The 12476-nt window shown below is 41.4% G+C and overlaps 2 pseudogenes; one reads left to right on the forward strand and one right to left on the reverse strand.

Moving 5' to 3' along the window:
* Positions 1 to 1039: 1039 nt before the first annotated feature.
* On the reverse strand, positions 1040 to 1158 carry LOC134981693 (5S ribosomal RNA; annotated as a pseudogene).
* Positions 1159 to 8413: 7255 nt separating this feature from the next.
* On the forward strand, positions 8414 to 8532 carry LOC134981694 (5S ribosomal RNA; annotated as a pseudogene).
* The last annotated feature ends 3944 nt before the right edge of the window (positions 8533 to 12476 follow it).

The following is a 12476-nucleotide window of genomic DNA, read 5'->3' on the forward strand; positions in this document are numbered from 1 at the left end:
TATAGTTATATAACAAATACTGCTAGTTTATGCATGATAGTGTACAGATTAATAACGACAATGTACTGTAAAAAATACAAAATAGTCCTGTTCATTATAAGGTAACACATATAATGTATAATTCAAGTGCACAGTCTGGAACCTTTATCCCTGGAGGGGAAGGTGGGGGCCCCCAGGCGGTGGGGCCCAGCGGTGGTTTCCCCTGTACCCTTGTGGGCCAGTTCAACACTGAACAGGTGTCAAGCCATGTGTTGCCTATGTCAATCCATAATAAGTATGGGTAAGGACGTTAAACAACTAGGAACATCCTCCCTTATACATCACCTGCAGCGCATTCATCATAAGTCAGTGTCAAGTTCAGAAACTTTAGGTACCCTTCTTCCTGTTGTACCCAATCTCCTGCAATCCACACCACCAACTCCCTCAACATCAATTTCCGCCTCAGTCAGGAATGTAAGTTGTCCTGCAGGCCATGTCACTGGCATGACTGACTTTCCAAGATTTCTCTGGAGGATCCTTGAGTGATAAAGAGTTGGATTAAGGATGCCGCACAGGACTGAGTGGTTTTTATTTTGAAATTTTTGCAAGAGGTTTCCAAGATAACCGACCAACCAGAAAGTAGTTCTGGAATTTATCACCATCTACCAATAGAAAGAATTTTTTATATGTAGATATTAACAGTGATTGTCGATGGTGCTCCCATAGGTCCAATACATATATGGTAAAGGGAAAAGAAACAGAAAAAAGTGACCTTTGTTGGGAGCACTCCCACTTGGAAACAAATACGATTTGAATAATAGGCAGTAATGTAAGAAATGAAGTAATTTAAAACGTAACCTTTAATTATATTGTACTAAATTATAGGTACACCAGAAAATATGTTATTTCACTAATAAGTGGCTATACAATGTAAGCCACCTGGTAAAGCTAAACTGTGAAAATATTGATGAATATACAAGGCATTATTTAACAGGCCCAGAATGCATAAATATATAAATATATAAAGTAGGTGCTATGACCAATGTAGTGCCGTCAAAAGAACCTACAACACCTGGTATTCCTTAGTGGTCCACCACCTAAGTACTGACCAGGCCCAACACCGTATTGCTTCCAAGATCAGACGAGATTGGGCATGCGCGGTGTGGTATGGTAGTAGATTGGCATTGATGAGGCAAGTTCTACCGCTAATATATAGCTGGTAGGAAGTTATTGGTAAACACCTTGTTACCGAATTGACCAAATGATCTCTAAAGAGACAATATATGTTTGACCGTCATTGCACCAAAATGTATCCCAAATATGTAGGTATACGTAGGTTTAAATCATGTGGTCAAAAATTTCTTGGCCAGCAGAGAATGCCTGTATGTTTCATTGTGTGCTGTGCAGCACCTTTAAACGTGGGTTTCTGTAATGGGTAAGGCAGGTATAGAACACTGTTATACTGATGACATGCCGCAATGTTTGTATATGATCCAGAGAGAAATCATCTCTATTGTTAATTGGATCTCCCTATTAATCATTAAAGGGAAAAAGAGATTATTGTGACAGTCATATTATGAACTCCGAAACATAAGTCTGTTTAACATTATGTACAATGCAAATAAAGCTGAAAAAAGGGGAAAGAAAAGATCTACAATCTTTCCACTTGTCTCCTACCATACCATAATAGATATTGTAGGACAAAGGGTGGACATAGAATGATATAGAAATTTTTTTCAGCTTAGAGAAAGAAAAAGGCAGACTTAGAAAGTAAGCGAGATATGTAGCAGTCTCAATTGTCCATGTAAAGGCTAATTAGTACAATAGTGCCTAGCATGGTATAAGTACTGTCTTTGAAACAAAATTGTTACCACAATAACTATTTTGCATGTATCCACAGTGTGTCTATAGTATATCTGTCTAACATGTAACAGACAGACAGACAGAGGAAGCCAGAATGAACCCAAAAGGCACATAGAAAACGAACCCCACAGAAAAAACATATGCTAAGTAAATTTTACAATGTATTTAGCTATGATATACACAATAGCTTTCTACTTATGTAAAAAACCTGCATATAAATAGGCGCTGATATATCAGGAGTGAGGCCGGGACAATATCTTTAGTGACCAAAGTCCTGAAATGGCAGTTCGTTCCTGACTATGTGGTGTCAATATATGAAAGCACACAGGTGTCAATTTACCACCATCTGTTAATGCATATACCTAAAGGGCATGAGCGGTAAATAATGCTTTGTGATAGTTAGCATGGCATTGCCAAAGAGACCGATGCACATTAATTGTTAAATTTATATGTGTGCATATTAAATTAACGGGAGACAGAATTGCGAGTGGGACAAGAAGAATACTTATGTTTTTGCCCGCTCGTGGTGCGCCGCTGGCCGCCGAGCTTCAGCGTCTGTGCGGCTTGTCTGATCTCCTCTCCTGCCGGTCTCCGGTCACGTGAGCGCACTCATCGTGACCCTGTCCACCTCCCAACGTACGTTTCACTGTTTGCTTGTTCACGGGTAGTGTGAACATGTGATATCAGGACCTGTCTTAAATCTGTACGAGTGGCCAATCAAGGCTGTGCCTGATTGATTGCTGATTAGGTTGATTCTGACACCGTTTGATATGAATTGAGCTTGATAGTAGTTCGAGAAATAAGTAGATACAAATTAGATGTCCTGCAAGAAGTTTGTGGATTAAATTAAAAGGGATTTGGTTGTTACAAACCTGATGGTATATAATAGTGATATATAAATATGTCTGAAAAATATATAAGATGATAATAATAATAATAATAAAAAATTATAATAAATAATAATATATGTAAGGTATAATGTGATTAAATATAAGAGTGGAGCTTATTGTGTGTGGATGTTTGGGTGAAATTAGTGCAATGATTATTTTTTGTGTATGGGATTCATGAATAGGTAAACTTTATTAATAGGGGGGGAAAAAGGGGGGAATGGTGAAAAGGATATATAGTGGGGTTAATGGAGGTGCTGCATGAAGTATATAATTGGTGTAGCTGTGAATAAAGTTAAATATGAGTGCTGATATTATATATGAGGCAGCTATCTAATGATTTAATGAATGACAGTGCTGCAGGAAATTGATTAAAGTGTTGTTATACTATATAAATGGCTTAAATTGCTAGTATATTTCAGAACCATGATTTTGGGATGGTAAAAATAAGAATTATAACTATGGTTATAACTATACTGTTGAAAATGAGTTAATCAAATTGGAAGGAATGCTCCAAAGTTCATAGTTTCATTCAGTCCATGTGGATGGAGTGAGTCTAATTTAAATGTCCATTCACATTCCTTCCGTAGGAGAGTATTGGTCAGGTCTCCCCCTCGTAGACCCAATTTCACTTTTTCTAGTCCACAGACTTTAAGTTCATCCCACCGACCTGCATGGTTGGAGATGAAGTGTCGTGCTATAGAGGTAGGTTGCTTCATTTTTTGTAGGTCTCTGGTGGCATTCCGAATGGATCCAACATGTTCGAGAATTCTTTGCTTGAGGGCTCTAGTCGTCATACCCACATATCTTTGTCCACAACCGCACACAATGCAGTAGATCACACCTTCGGTGGAACAGTTAATGAAATGCTTGAATTTGATGTCTTTACCATAGCGGTCCTGAATGTGGTCAGTCTTAAGGATGTATTGACATGCTTTACAGTGACCGCATGGATGTGTGCCAGTGGTGGTCTGTGGTTTATCTCGAGATGGTTGGAAATGGCTAGACACCAATCTATCTTTCAAATTTCTTGATCTCCGCCAACTCATGGATACTTGTGGTCCGAGTTTTTCAGATAAAGTGGGGTCCAAGTGGAGAATTCCCCAATGTTTTTGGATAGCTTGTTTGACATGGTGCCATTCTTGACAGAATCCCCCAATGAATCTGATAGTTTTGTCCTCTTGTTTCTTTTGTTTCTTGTCAAAAATTAAATGTTCTCTCTGAATGGTCTGGATGTTTCTACTAGCTTTCTTGATAGATGTATTGCTGTATCCTCTCTCACGAAGTCTATTAGAGAGGTCTTTGCTTTGTTCTGCGAAATCCTGATCATTGGAACAGTTCCTTCTTAAACGTAGAAATTCTCCTTTGGGTATATTATTTATTGTGGGAGGGAAGTGGGAGCTGGTTTGATGTAGAAGTGTGTTGGATGATGTCTCCTTCCTAAATAACTTTGTTGAAAGCATGTCATTTTTATCTTTAAAGATGAGTACGTCCAGAAATGGGAGTTCATCTTGACTGATGAAGTGAGTAAGGCGAATATTGAGATTGTTGTTGTTTAAATGTTCGATGAACAAGAGTAGCATCTGTACATCTCCTTCCCATATCATCAGAATATCGTCGATGTACCTTACCCACATAATGATGTTAGTCGTGAAGACATCATTACTGTCACTGAATTCCAATCTAACTAGGAAAGAACTGGATGCCCTAAGAGAGATTGAATCCTGGCAGGATGTAATTATCAAGCCATCAGACAAAGGGGGCAATGTGGTAATATGGCCCCAAGAGCAATACATACAGGAAGCATATCGACAGTTGGAATATCAGACATGCTATCAGAGGATACTACTTAATCCCATGGAAAACTACAAGACACTGTATGATAGGATGCTTTCTAATGCGCATGAGGAAGGAACTATAACATCTTCAGAATATCAATATCTTCAGATGGCACATCCTAGAATCCCCACATTTTACATGCTGCCCAAGATCCACAAGAACTTGTGTCAACCACCGGGTAGACCAATAGTATCAGGGATTGGATCACTTACTGAAAAAGCAAGTATCTTTGTCGATCTCCATCTGCGACACCATGTAATGGGCCTCCCCTCTTTTGTTCAGGATACCACATACGTTCTTCGTAAGATCCATGACGTCAAACTGGAGGCAAATCAATTTCTAGTTTCTCTGGATGTTGAGGCACTATACACTTCAATTGACCATGATAAAGGACTGGAAGCTGTCAACTACTTCATGAACATGGAAGGAATGGAGAAATTCCACATATTCCTTGCGGACCTACTCCAATTCATACTCAGTCACAACCTTTTCACCTCCAACAACAGATTCTATTTACAAACTAGGGGCACAGCTATGGGGGCAGCGTGTGCCCCGACGTATGCAAATATCTTCCTAGGATGGTGGGAACGCGAATTTGTATTCAGTGACAGTAATGATGTCTTCACGACTAACATCATTATGTGGGTAAGGTACATCGACGATATTCTGATGATATGGGAAGGAGATGTACAGATGCTACTCTTGTTCATCGAACATTTAAACAACAACAATCTCAATATTCGCCTTACTCACTTCATCAGTCAAGATGAACTCCCATTTCTGGACGTACTCATCTTTAAAGATAAAAATGACATGCTTTCAACAAAGTTATTTAGGAAGGAGACATCATCCAACACACTTCTACATCAAACCAGCTCCCACTTCCCTCCCACAATAAATAATATACCCAAAGGAGAATTTCTACGTCTAAGAAGGAACTGTTCCAATGATCAGGATTTCGCAGAACAAAGCAAAGACCTCTCTAATAGACTTCGTGAGAGAGGATACAGCAATACATCTATCAAGAAAGCTAGTAGAAACATCCAGACCATTCAGAGAGAACATTTAATTTTTGACAAGAAACAAAAGAAACAAGAGGACAAAACTATCAGATTCGTTGGGGGATTCTGTCAAGAATGGCACCATGTCAAACAAGCTATCCAAAAACATTGGGGAATTCTCCACTTGGACCCCACTTTATCTGAAAAACTCGGACCACAAGTATCCATGAGTTGGCGGAGATCAAGAAATTTGAAAGATAGATTGGTGTCTAGCCATTTCCAACCATCTCGAGATAAACCACAGACCACCACTGGCACACATCCATGCGGTCACTGTAAAGCATGTCAATACATCCTTAAGACTGACCACATTCAGGACCGCTATGGTAAAGACATCAAATTCAAGCATTTCATTAACTGTTCCACCGAAGGTGTGATCTACTGCATTGTGTGCGGTTGTGGACAAAGATATGTGGGTATGACGACTAGAGCCCTCAAGCAAAGAATTCTCGAACATGTTGGATCCATTCGGAATGCCACCAGAGACCTACAAAAAATGAAGCAACTTACCTCTATAGCACGACACTTCATCTCCAACCATGCAGGTCGGTGGGATGAACTTAAAGTCTGTGGACTAGAAAAAGTGAAATTGGGTCTACGAGGGGGAGACCTGACCAATACTCTCCTACGGAAGGAATGTGAATGGACATTTAAATTAGACTCACTCCATCCACATGGACTTAATGAAACTATGAACTTTGGAGCATTCCTTCCAATTTGATTAACTAATTTTCAACAGTATAGTTATAACCATAGTTATAATTCTTATTTTTACCATCCCAAAATCATGGTTCTGAAATATACTAGCAATTTAAGCCATTTATATAGTATAACAACACTTTAATCAATTTCCTGCAGCACTGTCATTCATTAAATCATTAGATAGCTGCCTCATATATAATATCAGCACTCATATTTAACTTTATTCACAGCTACACCAATTATATACTTCATGCAGCACCTCCATTAACCCCACTATATATCCTTTTCACCATTCCCCCCTTTTTTCCCCCCCTATTAATAAAGTTTACCTATTCATGAATCCCATACACAAAAAATAATCATTGCACTAATTTCACCCAAACATCCACACACAATAAGCTCCACTCTTATATTTAATCACATTATACCTTACATATATTATTATTTATTATCATTTTTTATTATTATTATTATCATCTTATATATTTTTCAGACATATTTATATATCACTGTTATATACCATCAGGTTTGTAACAACCAAATCCCTTTTAATTTAATCCACAAACTTCTTGCAGGACATCTAATTTGTATCTACTTATTTCTCTAACTACTATCAAGCTCAATTCATGTCAAACGGTGTCAGAATCAACCTAATCAGCAATCAATCAGGCACAGCCTTGATTGGCCACTCGTACAGATTTAAGACAGGTCCTGATATCACATGTTCACACTACCCGTGAACAAGCAAACAGTGAAACGTACGTTGGGAGGGGGACAGGGTCACGATGAGTGCGCTCACGTGACCGGAGACCGGCAGGAGAGGATATCAGACAAGCCGCACAGACGCTGAGGCTCGGCGGCCAGCGGCGCACCACGAGCGGGCAAAAACATAAGTATTCTTCTCGCCCCACTCGCAATTCTGTCTCCCGTTAATTTAATATGCACACATATAAATTTAACAATTAATGTGCATCGGTCTCTTTGGCAATGCCATGCTAACTATCACAAAGCATTATTTACCGCTCATGCCCTTTAGGTATATGCATTAACAGATGGTGGTAAATTGACACCTGTGTGCTTTCATATATTGACACCACATAGTCAGGAACGAACTGCCATTTCAGGACTTTGGTCACTAAAGATATTGTCCCGGCCTCACTCCTGATATATCAGCGCCTATTTATATGCAGGTTTTTTACATGAGTAGAAAGCTATTGTGTATATCATAGCTAAATACATTGTAAAATTTACTTAGCATATGTTTTTTCTGTGGGGTTCGTTTTCTATGTGCCTTTTGGGTTCATTCTGGCTTCCTCTGTCTGTCTGTCTGTTACATGTTAGACAGATATACTATAGACACACTGTGGATACATGCAAAATAGTTATTGTGGTAACAATTTTGTTTCAAAGACAGTACTTATACCATGCTAGGCACTATTGTACTAATTAGCCTTTACATGGACAATTGAGACTGCTACATATCTCGCTTACTTTCTAAGTCTGCCTTTTTCTTTCTCTAAGCTGAAAAAAATTTCTATATCATTCTATGTCCACCCTTTGTCCTACAATATCTATTATGGTATGGTAGGAGACAAGTGGAAAGATTGTAGATCTTTTCTTTCCCCTTTTTTCAGCTTTATTTGCATTGTACATAATGTTAAACAGACTTATGTTTCGGAGTTCATAATATGACTGTCACAATAATCTCTTTTTCCCTTTAATGATTAATAGGGAGATCCAATTAACAATAGAGATGATTTCTCTCTGGATCATATACAAACATTGCGGCATGTCATCAGTATAACAGTGTTCTATACCTGCCTTACCCATTACAGAAACCCACGTTTAAAGGTGCTGCACAGCACACAATGAAACATACAGGCATTCTCTGCTGGCCAAGAAATTTTTGACCACATGATTTAAACCTACGTATACCTACAAATTTGGGATACATTTTGGTGCAATGACGGTCAAACATATATTGTCTCTTTAGAGATCATTTGGTCAATTCGGTAACAAGGTGTTTACCAATAACTTCCTACCAGCTATATATTAGCGGTAGAACTTGCCTCATCAATGCCAATCTACTACCATACCACACCGCGCATGCCCAATCTCGTCTGATCTTGGAAGCAATACGGTGTTGGGCCTGGTCAGTACTTAGGTGGTGGACCACTAAGGAATACCAGGTGTTGTAGGTTCTTTTGACGGCACTACATTGGTCATAGCACCTACTTTATATATTTATATATTTATGCATTCTGGGCCTGTTAAATAATGCCTTGTATATTCATCAATATTTTCACAGTTTAGCTTTACCAGGTGGCTTACATTGAATAGCCACTTATTAGTGAAATAACATATTTTCTGGTGTACCTATATTTTAGTACAATATAATTAAAGGTTACGTTTTAAATTACTTCATTTCTTACATTACTGCCTATTATTCAAATCGTATTTGTTTCCAAGTGGGAGTGCTCCCAACAAAGGTCACTTTTTTCTGTTTCTTTTCCCTTTACCAGGATCCTTGAGTGGCAAGCCTACTGCTGCTGCTGCTTCTGTTTTTGCTGCTGGGAGTTGATCGTCATCCAAGAGGAAGTCGGAAGACCACTTGTACTACTTTAACTAAGCAATTGACTGTCCAACAGTTCTTTGCGAGGAAGATGAAATATGACAGCAGTCATCCTGTTGCAATGCAGATTACTGAGGCCATAACAACTATGCTGGTGTTAGACGTGCATCCAGTATCCGCAATTAATGCAGTGGGATTTAGACAGTTGATGGACGTACTGGGTCCCAGGTACCAAATCCCGTCTAGATTCCACTTCATTAGGCAAACGATTCCCGGACTGTACAGGGACATTAAGAAAAGTGTCTTCAGTGTCCTGAAAAAAGGATATTTATGGTAGACTTACATGGTTAAATCTCTTTCTGCGAGTTACAGTGGGTTCCACAGGGAATACATCAGGGTGTAGAGATGGATCTTGATCCAAAGGCACCAACAGGCTAAAGCTTTAGACTGTCCCAGAATGCATTGTGGGGCCTTCTCTATAACCCCGCCTCCAGGCACTGTGAGCTCAGTTTTGTTAACCAGTCCAATGCAGAAGCAGGTAAAAGAGAAGGCAGATGCTAGCCACATAGAGCCACGTTCTCACGACAGGAGAAGGAACTAGCGGCTAATGCCAAACAAACCTATGAAGCTAAGTGCATCAGGGTGGGCGGCTGGTGGAACCCAGTGTACCTCGCAGAAAGAGATTTAACTATGGTAAGTCTACCATAAATTTCCTTTTCTGCAGCGGGGTACACTGTGTTCCACAGGGAATACATCGGGGATGTCCTAAAGCAGTTCCTCAAAGGAGGGGACGCACCTTAGCGAGTATGAGAACCCGGCGTCCAAAGGAAGCATCCTGGGAGGTGGAAGTATCAAAGGCATAGAACCTAATAAACGTGTTCACTGAAGACCACGTAGCCACCTTGCACAATTGTTCTGCGGACGCACCACAATAGGTCGCCCAAGAGGGTCCAACAGACCGAGTAGAATGGGCTTTAATAGTAGCAGGAGCTGAGAGTCCAGCCTGCTCATAAGCTTGTGCAATCACCATTCTAATCCATCTGGCCAAGGTTTGCTTTTTCGCAGGCCAGCCACGTTTGTGGAAGCCAAACAGTACAAAGAGGGTATTTGACCTCCTAATAGAGGTAGTCCCCTCCTCATATATACGGAAAGCCTGTACCACATCCAAAGACCATTCTTTGGAGGACAATTTGGAAGAAATGAAGGTTGGAGCCACAATCTCTTGATTAAGGTGAAAAGATGACACCATCTTAGGTAAATAGCTAGGGCGAGTTCTAAGAACTGCCCGGTCAAGATGAAATATCAAAAAGGGTGGACCACAGGACAAAGCACCTAAGTCTGACAAGGGCCGGCAAAAGAAATCTTAGGGCCCCATACAGTGATATCTCTGAAGCCCCCTCAGATGAGAAATATATATATTTTTTATTTATTTATTTTTTAAAACGCAACAGAATTTGCTGTATATAAGAAACTGTTAAAAAGAATAATTAAAAAAAATAATATATATATATATATACAGTATATATATTTATTTATGCAAATATATAAATATGTATATCTCTCCTTCCTCCCCTACACACCACAGTCTGCGTCTCCCTCTCTCCTTACTCCCACATACCCCATAGTCTGTCTCTCCCCAATGACTTCATGCTGCATGCCCAGCTCCCCCACCTCATCCCAAAGACCTATATCTCCACACCAAACCACTCTTACCCCGGGTAGATACTCACCTGTGCTCTACTCCCCAGACCCGAATACCGCACAGCAGACCCAGAAGAGGCCAGTGCAGGGCACGTGAATCCTGGACAATGTAGCTTCTGCCATGTCCCATAACTGCCTGCAACCCAGCAGAACCTGGAAGAGTGGACGCACACTCACTCCGCATAGTCACTTTGTGTGAGAGGCTCCTGTCACTCTGAGGCTGTCGCCACACTGCCTGTAGCTCGCTGCCCTATTTGGACAAGACGGCTCACATTCCTGCCGGGTACTTATCAGCCCATACTAGGGGCCCCTCTGGTCCATGGGGCCCATACAATTGTCCCCTTTAACACCCCTGTCACTGGCCCTGAGTCTGACACCTTTCTAGCAGAGGCAATAGCCAGCAGAAACAGGACCTTGGCTGTGAGCCATTTAAAGTCCACTGACTGAAGAGTTTCAAATGGAGACTCTTGCAGGGCATTCAAGACAACAGAAAAACCCCATGAAGCCACAGGAGGGACATAGGGAGGCTGAATCCGCAGTATGCCCTGAGTGACTGTATGAACGTCAGGAATAGACACAATTTTTCTCTGAAACCACACCAACAAGGCAGATATGTGAACCTTGAGGGAGGCCAGATGAAGTCCTAAATCCAGGCATTGTTACAAAAAAGCCAGAAGTCTGGAAGTACTAAACTTGGAAGCATTGTAATTATTAGCAGCACACCAGGTGAAGTAAGAATTCCAGACCCTATAATAAATCTGTGCGAAAGCCGGTTTGCGGGCCTTTAGCATAGCTTGGATAACAGCCTCAGAGAATCCTTTGGCCCTCAGGAGTGAAGCTTCAAGAGCCATGCCATCAAAGCCAGTCTGGCCAGGTCTGGGTAGACACAAGGGCCCTGAACGAGGAGGTCTGGGCGTTGAGGAAGTAGAAGAGGATGCTCTGTCGATAGACCCTGCAGGTCTGAGAACTAATGCCGTCTAGGCCACGCTGGAGCGACTAGAAGTAGTATTCCTCCTTCTTGCTTGAACTTCCGTAGTACCCTGGAAAGAAGTGACACTGGAGGGAACACGTAGTGCAACCGAAAGTTCTATGGAATTGCCAGTGCATCCATGAACGCTGCTTGAGGATCCCTTATTCTTGATCCAAATACCGGAACTTTGTGATTGTGTTGTAACGCCATCAGGTCTACATCTGGTAGACCCCACTTGTCCTCTAGGAGTTGAAAGACTTCCTGATGAAGACTCCACTCTCCGGCGTGTACGTCCTGAGGACTGAGGAAATCCGTTTCCCAGTTGAGGACTCCTGGAATGAACACTGCCACTATTGCTGGCAGATGGCGTTCGAGAGCCGCCTTGATGTTTTATGTATGCCACCATGGTGGCGTTGTCTGATTGTACTTGAACAGGCCTGTTCTGTATCAGGGGCAGGGCAAGAGTCAAAGCATTGAACACTGCCCACAATTCCAGAATGTTTATCGGGAGGAGAGATTCCTCCTTGGTCCACAGACCCTGGAGAGAGTGTTGCTCTAGCACCGCGCCCCAACCCCTCAGACTGGTGTCCGTAGTCAGTAGGACCCAGTTGGGGATCCAGAAGGGACGGCCCCTGCTCAACTGCTGGTCCTGTTGCCATCAGCTCAGTGACAGACAAACCTCTGGAGTCAAGGAGATAATTTGAGACTTGATCCGATGAGGCAGGACATCCCACTTGGAAAGGACTAACCTCTGTAGAGAGTGGGAATGTAATTGAGCGTACTCTACCATGTCGAAAGATGACACCATGAGGCCTAGTACTTGCATCACCAAGTGTATCAACACTCTTGGGCGAGAGAGGAAGTATCTGATCCTGTCCTGAAGCTTCAGGACCTTCTCTGGA

Source organism: Pseudophryne corroboree, chromosome 12 (genome assembly GCF_028390025.1).
Source record: "Pseudophryne corroboree isolate aPseCor3 chromosome 12, aPseCor3.hap2, whole genome shotgun sequence".
Taxonomy (NCBI): domain Eukaryota; kingdom Metazoa; phylum Chordata; class Amphibia; order Anura; family Myobatrachidae; genus Pseudophryne; species Pseudophryne corroboree.